Here is an 11,756-nt window from a genome sequence, read left to right as displayed (position 1 = left end):
ATACAAACATCTGCCACAATAATCATATTACTTGTATTATTTAAAACAAGCACCTTATAAAACTGTACAAGGACCAAAAACGCTGTTGTTTTGACAAGTAGCAAAAAATCACTGATATCGATTAGGGGGGAAATCAGAATGTACGTGCTGTTGAAACTAACACAACTAAAAAATAAACATATGGAAATGGAAGATGTATTTTCCCTCACTAGAGGACAACCTGAAGAAGACAGTCAGCTACATTTTGGAGTGATGCATTTAAATGTAGGGGTCGCTAAACAAAGGAACACAACACTTATTTGTCATCACTCATTAATATCATGTTGAAATCAATTGTACGACAGGAGGGAGATGAGGTTGCACGTCCTGTTAAAATTAACAGCTCAAAAACCACACGGAATCTGGGAATAATGTGTACATCACTGGTTAGAGGACAATTTGTAGAAAGCAGCTAGATACATTTTGAAGTGTTGCATTTTGATTCAAGTGGGTCACCAACGTGGTAAGTGTAACACAACTCTTTTTTTGTTAGTCACTTTTTGTTAAATCTCATAAATAGTAACTCTTCCATTTCAGAGCCTGGATTTTCCCCCTGAGGCTAATATCCATATCAGTCTGAAATCAATAGAACAGGGGGCAAACGTTTAGGGTTCTACATTGTGACATCATTCAAATACTCCTTCTACAATGTTTAAACATTCTACATTTTATTTCACTTAATTCATCCATGATGTCATAATGATAGTTTAACCAGGTTTCTAGGATATATAGTATATTCTAGAATTCATCCATGATGTCATAATGATAGTTTAACCAGGTTTCTAGGATATATAGTATATTCTAGAATTCATCCATGATGTCATAATGATAGTTTAACCAGGTTTCTAGGATATATAGTATATTCTAGAATTCATCTATGATGTCATAATGATTGTTTAACCAGGTTTCTAGGATATATAGTATATTCTAGAACTGCCGTTGTAGATTTCCTGTGGAGGCACATTGTTAGAGCTGTTGATAAGTCATTGTATAATATTCAGCCAATTTTTTTTCATGCCATTACATCAATATGGCCCAACCAGAAGAGAATAAACTCTTCCTGAACCACCACTTCCTGCTGGCCTTCATACATTCTGACGTTGCTGGTAATAGGCTACACAAGCAGTCAGCAACCTACGTTTGGAGTTCAAATTTATCTGACCATTTCTACCAATCTGCGTGCCAGTTATGATTTTCATATGCACATTTTCATGGAACAGTTTAATTTAATTAATAATAGTATCTCAAAATCATTGTCTGTGATTAATCTACATTCTATCTAAATCTAAATGAAAATTACAAATCTAAAAGGAACTTTTATTGCCATTGCCAACTATGTGAAAATTCCCTACATAAAGCCAACAAATAAGCCATTGCAAATAAATATCCTATAAATCACATGGCCTGTCTATAACAAACTTGAAACACAGTATAAAATATTCTGGGCCCTCAGTTTCCCGCCAGTGAGTTTGGGACAGACGCAGCTGTAGGCTATTTGTTAAAGGGATAAGAAGTAATCAGGTATTTTGACATTTCCACTGGATCAGCACATTACAGTTTTTCCCTTTCGTGCCGAGTGGAAATATTTTACGAAAATACTTTGAGGAACTATTGTCGTATGCAATTGATTTTGATTAGACTTTGTTTACTTGCTGTTTGAGGTGAAGAAAAAATTACTTTGAGAAGCTCCAACTCATTAGTGGTGGTGTGTTAAGACAACCAGAAATACTATCAGACATCCCCAAATGGGCACATTTATAGGCCTACATTTGCACACAGGCCAGGTAGACTAGTCCTACTTCTATATGTGTAATCAGGTGTGGGTCCTTACTCAACATTGACAGGAGTGTTTCAAACAAAATAAAATGAATAAATTGACAGAACTGACGCATCTTGCGGGGTAAGGTCTGGGTGGTCTGCCAGGGGCCGTTTCATTTAGTATCTGTTTGGGTCGGCATGGGGAATGATTGTATTTCCCCATAGTATGTTGTACCGAAGTTGACCGACTGAAAGGGAGTGTAACTTTATGACTATAATTACTGTTCCCTGAAGGAGGGAAACGAGGTACAACACCTGTTTGGCTCCATCCCTTCCTGGGCTCGGTGAAGAGCGATATTAAATTGAATATGACCTAAGGCTCGTATATCTGTGTTTATTATATTATAATTAAGTCTATGATTTGATATTTGATAGAGCAGTCTGACTGAGCTGTGACTGAGTGGTGGTAGGCAGCAGCAGGCTCGTAAGCATTCATTCAAACAGCACTTTCCTGCGTTTGCCAGCAGCTCATCGCAATTCTTGAAGCACAGCTCTGTTAATGACTTCAAGCCTATCAACTCCCAAGAGTAGGCTGGCAACACTATAGTGCCTATAAGAACATTCTGGGCGGCAGGGTAGCCTAGTGGTTAGAGCGTTGGACTAGTAACTGAAAGGTTGCAAGTTCAAATCCCCGAGATGACAAGGTACAAATCTGTCGTTCTGCCCCTGAACAGGCAGTTCACTAAAGGTAAGAAAAGATATAAATTAAATAAATTAAAAAAAATGTATATGAATTTCAAATGATATAGAGAGAAATAGTTATATGTTAAGAGCTTTTTTACATGTCTCATATTGCACTTTTACTTTCTTCTCCAACACTGTGTTTTTGCATTATTTAAACCAAATGGAACATGTTTCATTATTTATTTAAACCAAATGGAACATGTTTCATTATTTATTTAAACCAAATGGAACGTGTGTCATTATTTATTTGAGACTGAATTTGAGACTGAATAGATTTTATTTATGTATTATATTAAGTTAAAATAATAGTGTTCATTCAGTATTGTTATAGTTGTAGTTGTCATTATTACAAATATAAATGTAAAATCGGCCAATTGAATTGGCTTTTTTTGGTCTTCCAATAATCGGTATCGGCATTGAAAAATCATAATCGGTCGACCTCTACTATGTTATTGGTGGTGATGTTATGGGTGGACCTCTACTATGTTTTTGGTGGTGATGTTATGGGTGGACCTCTACTATGTTATTGTTGGTGATGTTATGGGTGGACCTCTACTATGTTATTGGTGGTGATGTTATGAATCTCTACTATGTTATTGTTGGTGATGTTATGGACCTCTACTATGTTATTGTTGGTGATGTTATGGGTGGACCTCTACTATGTTATTGTTGGTGATGTTATGGGTGGACCTCTACTATGTTATTGGTGGTGATGTTATGAACCTCTACTATGTTATTGGTGGTGATGTTATGGACCTCTACTATGTTATTGTTGGTGATGTTATGGGTGGACCTCTACTATGTTATTGGTGGTGATGTTATGGACCTCTACTATGTTATTGTTGGTGATGTTATGGGCCTCTACTATGTTATTGTTAGGTGAAGTTATGTGCCAATTTGTTAAACACTTAGTGTACAAACCCTCATTGTCAGGCGGCCGGCTCTAGGAAGAGTCTTGGTGGTTCCAAACTTCTTCCATTTAAGAATGATGGAGGCCACTGTGTTCTTGGAGACCTTCAATGCTGAAGACATTTTTTGGTACCCTTCCACAGATCTGTGCCTCGACACAATCCTGTCTCAGAGCAATATGGACAATTCCTTTGACCTCATGGCTCGGTTTTTGTTCTGACATGCACTGTCAACTGTGGAACCTTATATAGACAGGTGTGAGTCTTTCCTAATCATGTCCAATCAATTGAATTTACCACAAGTGGACTCCAATCAAGTTGTAGAAACATTTCAAGGAAGATCAATTGAATCAGGATGCATCTGAGCTCAATTTCGAGTCTCATAGCAAAGGGTCTGAATACTTAAGTAAATACATTTGTAAAAATGTTTTTAAAAATGATTTTGTTTTGTCATTATGGGTTATTGTGATGTCATTATGGGGTATTGATTATTCAATTATAAAATTATTCAACTTTAGAATAAGGCTGTAATGTAACTAAATGTTTAAAAAGTGAAGGGGTCTGAATACTTAATGAATGCACTGTATACCCCTTGCAGTTTTGTACACAGTCATGTGATACGTGGTATAGAAGAGTCCAATCTTAGGAGAGTACATGAGAGGCACTATAATGTGTGTCTGCAGGTGTCTATCTGGTCAAAACCACTGATACAGGAGCCCCTCCACCCTCTGGTGGGATGGATCATGTCAACAGAGAAACCTAGATTCAAATACTTAGATTTGTGTGTATTGGGTATATGTCGTGAAATTGTTAGATATTACTTATTAGATATTACTGCACTGTCGGAGCTAGAAACACAAGCATTTCACTACACCCACAATAACATCTGCTAAACACGTGTATGTGACCAATAAAATGTGATTTTGATTTGAAATAAACGTCCTATTTATCAAAGATGCTTTTGGCTGGAGTCAAAATGACTCCAAAGGATTTGAATTTGTTAAAAGTCCATATTGATACAGAAACACTAAACCATGATATAGATTTCTTAAGAACAAGTTGATTGACAAAGTCATGAAAATTTGGAAGAATTGAATAAACCACATTTTGGCTATGATAAAAGATATGCCTCTGGGGTCAAAATGATCCATGTCAGAAGTATGGTTCAACGCAAATATGTAGTGGGTGTAAAGTTTGTTTTCAATTCTCACTTATTAAACACAAATCAATCAACACATGCTTCTCTTTGAACGACTTAATATAATATTAACCTTTTCTGAAATAAATGAAAAATAAACGTTTGGTTCCTCAACTGCGTTGCCCACTCCAGTCAGCAGATGGCGATGTGCGTCTTTTAGGTTCAGGCGATGCTGCCAGTGTGACGTATAATCTAGTGGACGGGACGCTCCTTCAACAACAACAGCTAGTCAGACACCTCGGTAGCTTTCTAGCAAACATAGCTACAACATTCACGCTCTTTACACTGTTTTGGTGTATATTAGTCGCTGTGTATTAAACACACTTCTGTTGTATGTACTTGTTGGCCCATTTAATTATATATTTACGTTGTTTGTCAGCTAGCTGGTTTGCTAAGTTAGCTTAGAACTAGGCTAGTCGCTAATGCTAGCTATTATTCCCGACCATGAGTTCACTAAGCTACTCTCCTGCTGTTAAAGAGGAGGTCTGCTGGACGGAGAAAGAAGCTCTAGTGAAAGAGGAGGAGGAAGAGAAGGATGTTACAATACAAAAACAAGTAGAGGGTGAGGCTGTTACCGTGAAAGAAGAAGAGAAAGACGTTTCAGTGAAAGAAGAGGAAGACGCGTTCAGAGTGAAAGAGGAGGAGGATGTTACAGTAAAAGAAGAGGAGGAAGAGAAATTGGAAGATGCGTTCAGAGTGAAAGAGGAGGGGGAGATGACTGTTACATCCAAAAAGGAGGAAGAAGAGGAGGAAACTGGATATCTGGTCCCGGTTTCACAAACGCATCTTAAGGCATCCAATGGTTCTAACGGTGAACTCAGCCATAAGATGGTTTTGAGAAACCGTTCCCTGATTAACACTAGTAAGTACTGTCTTAAATACAGAGGCACAAACTCTGCAGTTGTTGAACTGATGTTTGGTGTTAAAGCGGAAATCTGCAATTGTTACATCCATATTTGGACTTTTATATTAGTTATTTATAGCCATTGATTCTTGAAGAATATAACACGTGCCTCATGAGCTTAGTTCAACTGTTGTACCCCATCAGAACTCCAAATAAGCTTTTTTTACTCCAATGTTTAGAAACAATGTAAATCAACACTGTATAGCCTCAACATGGTTAAAACTATAATGTTGATATCATGGATGGTCAGTCCTTGCATCCAAAGGTCTGTCTATGAATTTGAGAGTAGTTACATTTCTCCAGCCCCATCATCATCTTATTACCAAAACAGTGGTGGAATTACAGCTTTGTTATTGTTTGAACTGCAGATTGATTGATTGTTGTGTGGCTTGTTTAAAGGGGCAACCTAGGATTTAAACCGAAACAAAATGGCTGTCCAGAGACTTTGTTTGGTAAACATCTGAGGGATGGGGACTGGAGAAATGTAACCACTTTCAAATTCATAGAGAAAGCTATTGTAGCAACCGTAACCCAACACCTAGCGACCTCTTCAAGAAGTTCAGACATCTTGGTGTAACAGTTATAAGGTGTTGGCTTGACAGTCGCTGGACCCAGGTTTGAGTCCAGCTCAGGGCTACCCCCTGAATTGACTACACTATAAATACAAGGACTGGCCACCCATGAGGTCAAAATTATCATTTTAACCTGATTTCAAGGCTATATAGTATATTCTATAATTGCCAGTTAAAATTTGCTGTGGGGGTCAAATTGTTACAGCTGTTGATACAGTTGAAGTGGGAATTTTACATACACTTATGTTGGAGTCATTAAAACTCGTTTTTCAACCACTCCATACATTTCTTGTTAACAAACTATAATTTTGGCAAGTCGGTTAGGACATCTACTTTGTGCATGACACAAGTAATTTTTTCAACAGTTGTTTACAGACAGATTATTTCACTTATAATTCACTGTATCACAATTCCAGTGGGTTTGAAGTTTACATACACTAAGTTAACTGTGCCTTTAAACAGCTTGGAGAATTCCAGAGAATTATGCCATGGCTTTAGAAGCTTCTGATTGGCTAATTGACATAATTTGAGTCAATTGGAGGTGTACCTGTGGATGTGTTTCAAGGCATACCTTCAAACTCGGTGCCTCTTTGCTTGACATCATTGGAATATCAAAGGAAATCAGCCAAGACCTCAGTCTGGTTCATCCTTGGGAGCAATTTCCAAACGCCTGAAGGTACCACGTTCATCTTTACAAACAATAGTACGCAAGTATAAACACCATGGGACCACGCAGCCGTCATACCGCTCAGGAAGGAGACGCATTCTGTCTCCTAGAGATGAACGTACTTTGGTGCGAAAAGAGCAAATCAATCCCAGAACAACATCAAAGGACCTTGTGAAGATGCTGGAGGAAACAGGTAGAAAAGTATGGACTTTTACTGTGGATATAGATCCACAGTAAAACGAGTCCTATATCGACATATCTGAAAGGCCGCTCAGCAAGGAAGAAGCCACTGCTCCAAAACTGCCATTAAAATAGGCAGACTACGGTTTGCAACTGCACATGGGGACAAAGATCGTACATTTTGGAAAAATGTCATCTGGTCTGATTAAACAAAAATAGAATTGTTTGGCCATAATAACCATCGTTATGTTTGGAGGAAAAAGGGGGAAGCTTGCAAGCCGAAGAACACCATCCCAACCGTGAAGTACGGGGGTGGCAGCATCATGTTGTGGTGGTGCTTTGCTGCATTAGGGACTGGTGCACTTCACAAAATAGATGGCATCATGAGGAAGGAAAAGTATGTTGATATATTGAAGCTACATCTCAAGACATCCATCAGGAAGTTAAAGCTTGGTTGCAAGTGAGTCTTCCAGATGGACAATAACCCCAAGCATACATTTACATTTACATTTAAGTCATTTAGCAGACGCTCTTATCCAGAGCGACTTACAAATTGGCATACTTCCAAGTTGTGGCAAAATGGCTTAAGGACAACAATGTCAAGGTATTGGAGTGGCCATCACAAAGCCCTGACCTCAATCCTATAGAACCTTTGTGGGCAGATCTGAAAAAGCGTGTGCGAGCAAGGAGGCCTACAAACCTGACTCAGTTACACCACCTCTGTCAGGAGGAATGGGCCAAAATTCACCCAACTTCTTGTGGGAGGCTACCCATAACGTTTGACCCAAGTTAAACAATTTAAAGGCAATACTACCAAATGCTAATTGAGTGTATGTAAACTTCTGACCCACTGGGAATGTGATGAAAGAAATAAAAGCTGAAATAAATAATTCTCTCTACTATTATTCTGACATTTCACATTCTTAAAATAAAGTGGTGATCCTACCTGACCTAAGACAGGGAATTTCTACTCGGATTAAATGTCAGGAGTCGTGAATAACTGAGTTTAAATGTATTTGGCTAATGTGTATGTAAACTTCCCACTTCAACTGTAAGTCATTGTAAAATATTCAGCCATTTATTTTTTCATGCCATTACATTGAAGGTGAAACATACCTAGATACAATAACATTAACCTCTCTAGGGGGAGTGGGACACTAACGTCCTACCACATCCAGTGAAATTGCAGAGCGCCAAATTCAAAAACAGAAATATTATATAAATAAAAATTCATTCAGAAAACATACAAGTGTTATACATTGGTTTTAAGATGAACTTCTTGTGAATCCAACCACGGTGTCAGATTTCAAAAAGACTTTACGGCGAAAGCAAACCATGCGATTATCTGAGAACAGCGCCCAGCAGACAAATCATTACAAACAGTAACCAGCCAAGTAGAGGAGTAACAAAACACAGAAATAGCGATAAAATGTATCACTTACCTTTGATGAGCTTCATATGGTTACACTCCCAAGACTCCATGTCACACAATAAATGTTCGTTTTGTTCGATAATGTCCCTCTTTATCTCCAAAAACCTCTGTTTTGTTGGTGCATTTTGTTCAGTAATCCATTGGAACAAAGCACAGTCACAACAGGCAGACAAAAAATCAAAAAAGTACCATAAAAGTTCGTAGAAACATATCAAACGTAAATCCTCAGGTTGTTTTTGTCATAAATAATCTATCATATTTCAACCGGACAATAGCTTCGTCAATAGAAAAGGAAAAACAAGAAAGGCACGCTCCTGGTCATGCGCAGGACTCATGTCTGGAATGAGGACTCATGTCCTCTCATTGAAAGTGGTGTTTCTCCCTCATTTTTCAGAGTAAAAGCCTGAAACATTGCCTAAAGACTGGCCACATGTTGTGAAAGCCATAGGGATCGTGAACTGGGTCATAAGTCTTGGTATGGTGGATAGGCTTTCAATGGAAAAACAGCCATTTCAAAATAATAGCACTTCCTGGATGGATTTTCCTCAGGTTTTCACCTGCCATATCAGTTCTGTTATACTCACAGACATTATTTTAACAGTTTTGGAAACTGTAGAGTGTTTTCTATCCACATCTACCAATTATATGCATATCCTACTCGGGCTTCTGGGCCTGAGTAGCAGGCAGTTTACTTTGGGCATGCTTTTCATCCAAAATTCCTATTGCTGCCCCGTACCCTAGTGAGGTTAAAGGTGAAACATACCTAGATTCAATTACATTAATAAGGGTGAAGCATACCTAGATTCAATAACATTTATATGATTCAATAACATTAATGAATTGGTTTGAAACCTTTGTTTTAGAACCTTCTCAAAGTTGGTGCCTTGACGGTTTCTCACTCGTACCCTGACTTTTTAAAAAGGGATTTTGGGACAATTAGCTTAGTTTATAACGTGTATTTTAGGAACTGCGTGTCACAGCATGACAATGTGAACATGATTGGTTGACAGTCTCTTGGATGGGCATTAAACATTTGAATAAAGCTGTAATTTAACAAAATGTGGAAAAGGGAAGGGGTCTGGACTTTCTGAATGCTCTATGTTTTATTACATTTTTCAAATGTAACCTTTTATTTAACTAGGTAAGTCAGTTAAAAACAAATTCTTATTTACAATGACGGACGACGCTTGGCCAATTGTGCGTCTCCCTATGGGACTCCCAATCACGGCCGGTTGGGATACAGCCAGGATTCGAACCAGGGTCTGTAGTGACGCCTCAAGCACTGAAATGCAGTGCCTTAGACCGCTGCACCATACGGGAGCCCCAAAATCATCTTCTAGTGCTGTCCCCAACTAAAATAAATCTTGGCCAACCAAGAGTCTAATTTTGTTTCTACCAATCGATTGGTTGAAAATTCCTATGTGTATTTTTCCATATATAAACACCACCCACGTGTATTAATAAAATAAAAATTATTCTCGACCAGGTTGAAATACTATCAGACATCCCCAAATGGGCACATTTATAGGCCTACATTTGTGTACAGGCCAGGTAGATTAATCCTACTTCTATATGTGTAATCAGGTGCCCGTCCTTACTCAACATTGACAGGAGTTTCAAACAAAAGACAATTAATAAATTGACAACTGACGCATCTTGCGGGGTCAGGTCTGGGTGGTCTGCCAGGGGCCGTTTCATTTAGTATCTGTTTGGGTCGGCATGGGGAATGATTGTATTTCCCCATAGTATGTTGTACTGAAGTTGACTGACTGAAAGGGAGTGTAACTTTGATTATAATTACACTTCCCTGAAGGAGGGAAACGAGGTACAACACCTGTTTGGCACCACCCCTTCCTGGGTCGGTGAAGAGCGGTAATAAATTTAAGGAATAAATCCGAGCCTCACGGTCATCACCTGTGGAAGGCGGGGCTTCCAGAGAGGCACGGATTTAATAGTATGTTGTACCTAGTTTCCCTCCTTCAGGGAACAGTAGTTATACTCATAAATCATTTCAGAGTTTGCTAAATCCAATGGTTCTAACCGAGAGTCACCTTAACTTTATTGACACCCAAATGGATACTGTCATTAATGCGGTTCTTAAATAATTACACATAATACTTAATACTGTAGCTGTTTAGTTACAGTCACATGTTCAACTATCATCAGCTGATCCAGGAAATCATTTTCTGAATGACAGTCACATGACAAACATCACGACATGCAACAACAACAAAAGTGCTTCTTCATTCATTACTCTGGTAAAGAAAGTTATGCCGTGCTCCATGTTGGATCCAACATCCCTAACAAATTGATGTTTATAAAGTGTTATTGTCTGCTTGATTTACTGTAGGGTCTCGTTAGTCTGTTTGGACACAGAGATACTTCGCTCATAATGTGTAGAGAACTGTTCCTTGATGGATAGGCTATTGTACAACACACAGAGATATTTTCCTATATTTGTTGTTAGGTGAAGTTATGGGTCCGACAGTAGGTCTATGTTATTGTTAGGTGAAGTTATGGGTCCTACAGTAGGTCTATGTTGTTGTTAGGTGAAGTTATGGGCCCTACAGTAGGTCTATGTTATTGTTTGGTGAAGTTATGGGTCCTAAAGTAGGTCTATGTTATTGTTAGGTGAAGTTATGGGCCAATTTGGCAAACTGTACAAACCCTCATTGTCAAGCTGATGGAAAAGCCAAAGAGCATTTTAATGGTTGAAGTGTTTTTAAGTACAAAGTAGTTTATTTGCGATGATGACACAAACATTATATTAAGCAGGACATTCAAACGAGCCTTACAATTATAATCCAAAGTAGTGTGAAATGTACTCATAAGCAACCTGGAAATGGAGGTTTCTCCCCTGAGTTTTCCCCGTTCACATTCAGAATACATTGTGAAAAACTAAAATCTTTGCTCACCATTTTTGCTCCAGGCAGATATACTACATCCATAACTAGCGGTTTCCTCATTAGCAGGGAGGAGTTTCTGCAATCAAATTGCATGTGCATCGCCCTCGTGCCGCAATTTTAGCAAACACAAAAAGGGGCCTACATTGGATACAAAGAGTTGTCTGGCACACTGCTTCGAGTTTCAATAACTTTAACTTATTTCTAGCCTACCTTCATCGATTTTACTACTAATGTGAAAACAAGACAAAATATGACTATTCTAGCTCATTTTAAGACAATTGTCAAATAATTTTAACATTCATTACAGACGTCAATTGTTGTACAACATCATGGCTGCGCTGTTGGCAACACTTTTACAGTGGATTACTGCTGTTGTGGGCCTTTAACCATCTTTCTGTCTTTGTTGTTCACACAGGAGAGAGGCGGGACAGTTGTGGATCCTCTGGGG

This window comes from Salmo trutta, unplaced genomic scaffold (genome assembly GCF_901001165.1).
Source record: "Salmo trutta unplaced genomic scaffold, fSalTru1.1, whole genome shotgun sequence".
Lineage (NCBI taxonomy): Eukaryota > Metazoa > Chordata > Actinopteri > Salmoniformes > Salmonidae > Salmo > Salmo trutta.
The sequence above is the reverse complement of the archived record's forward strand: the minus strand, read 5'-3'. Positions refer to the sequence as shown.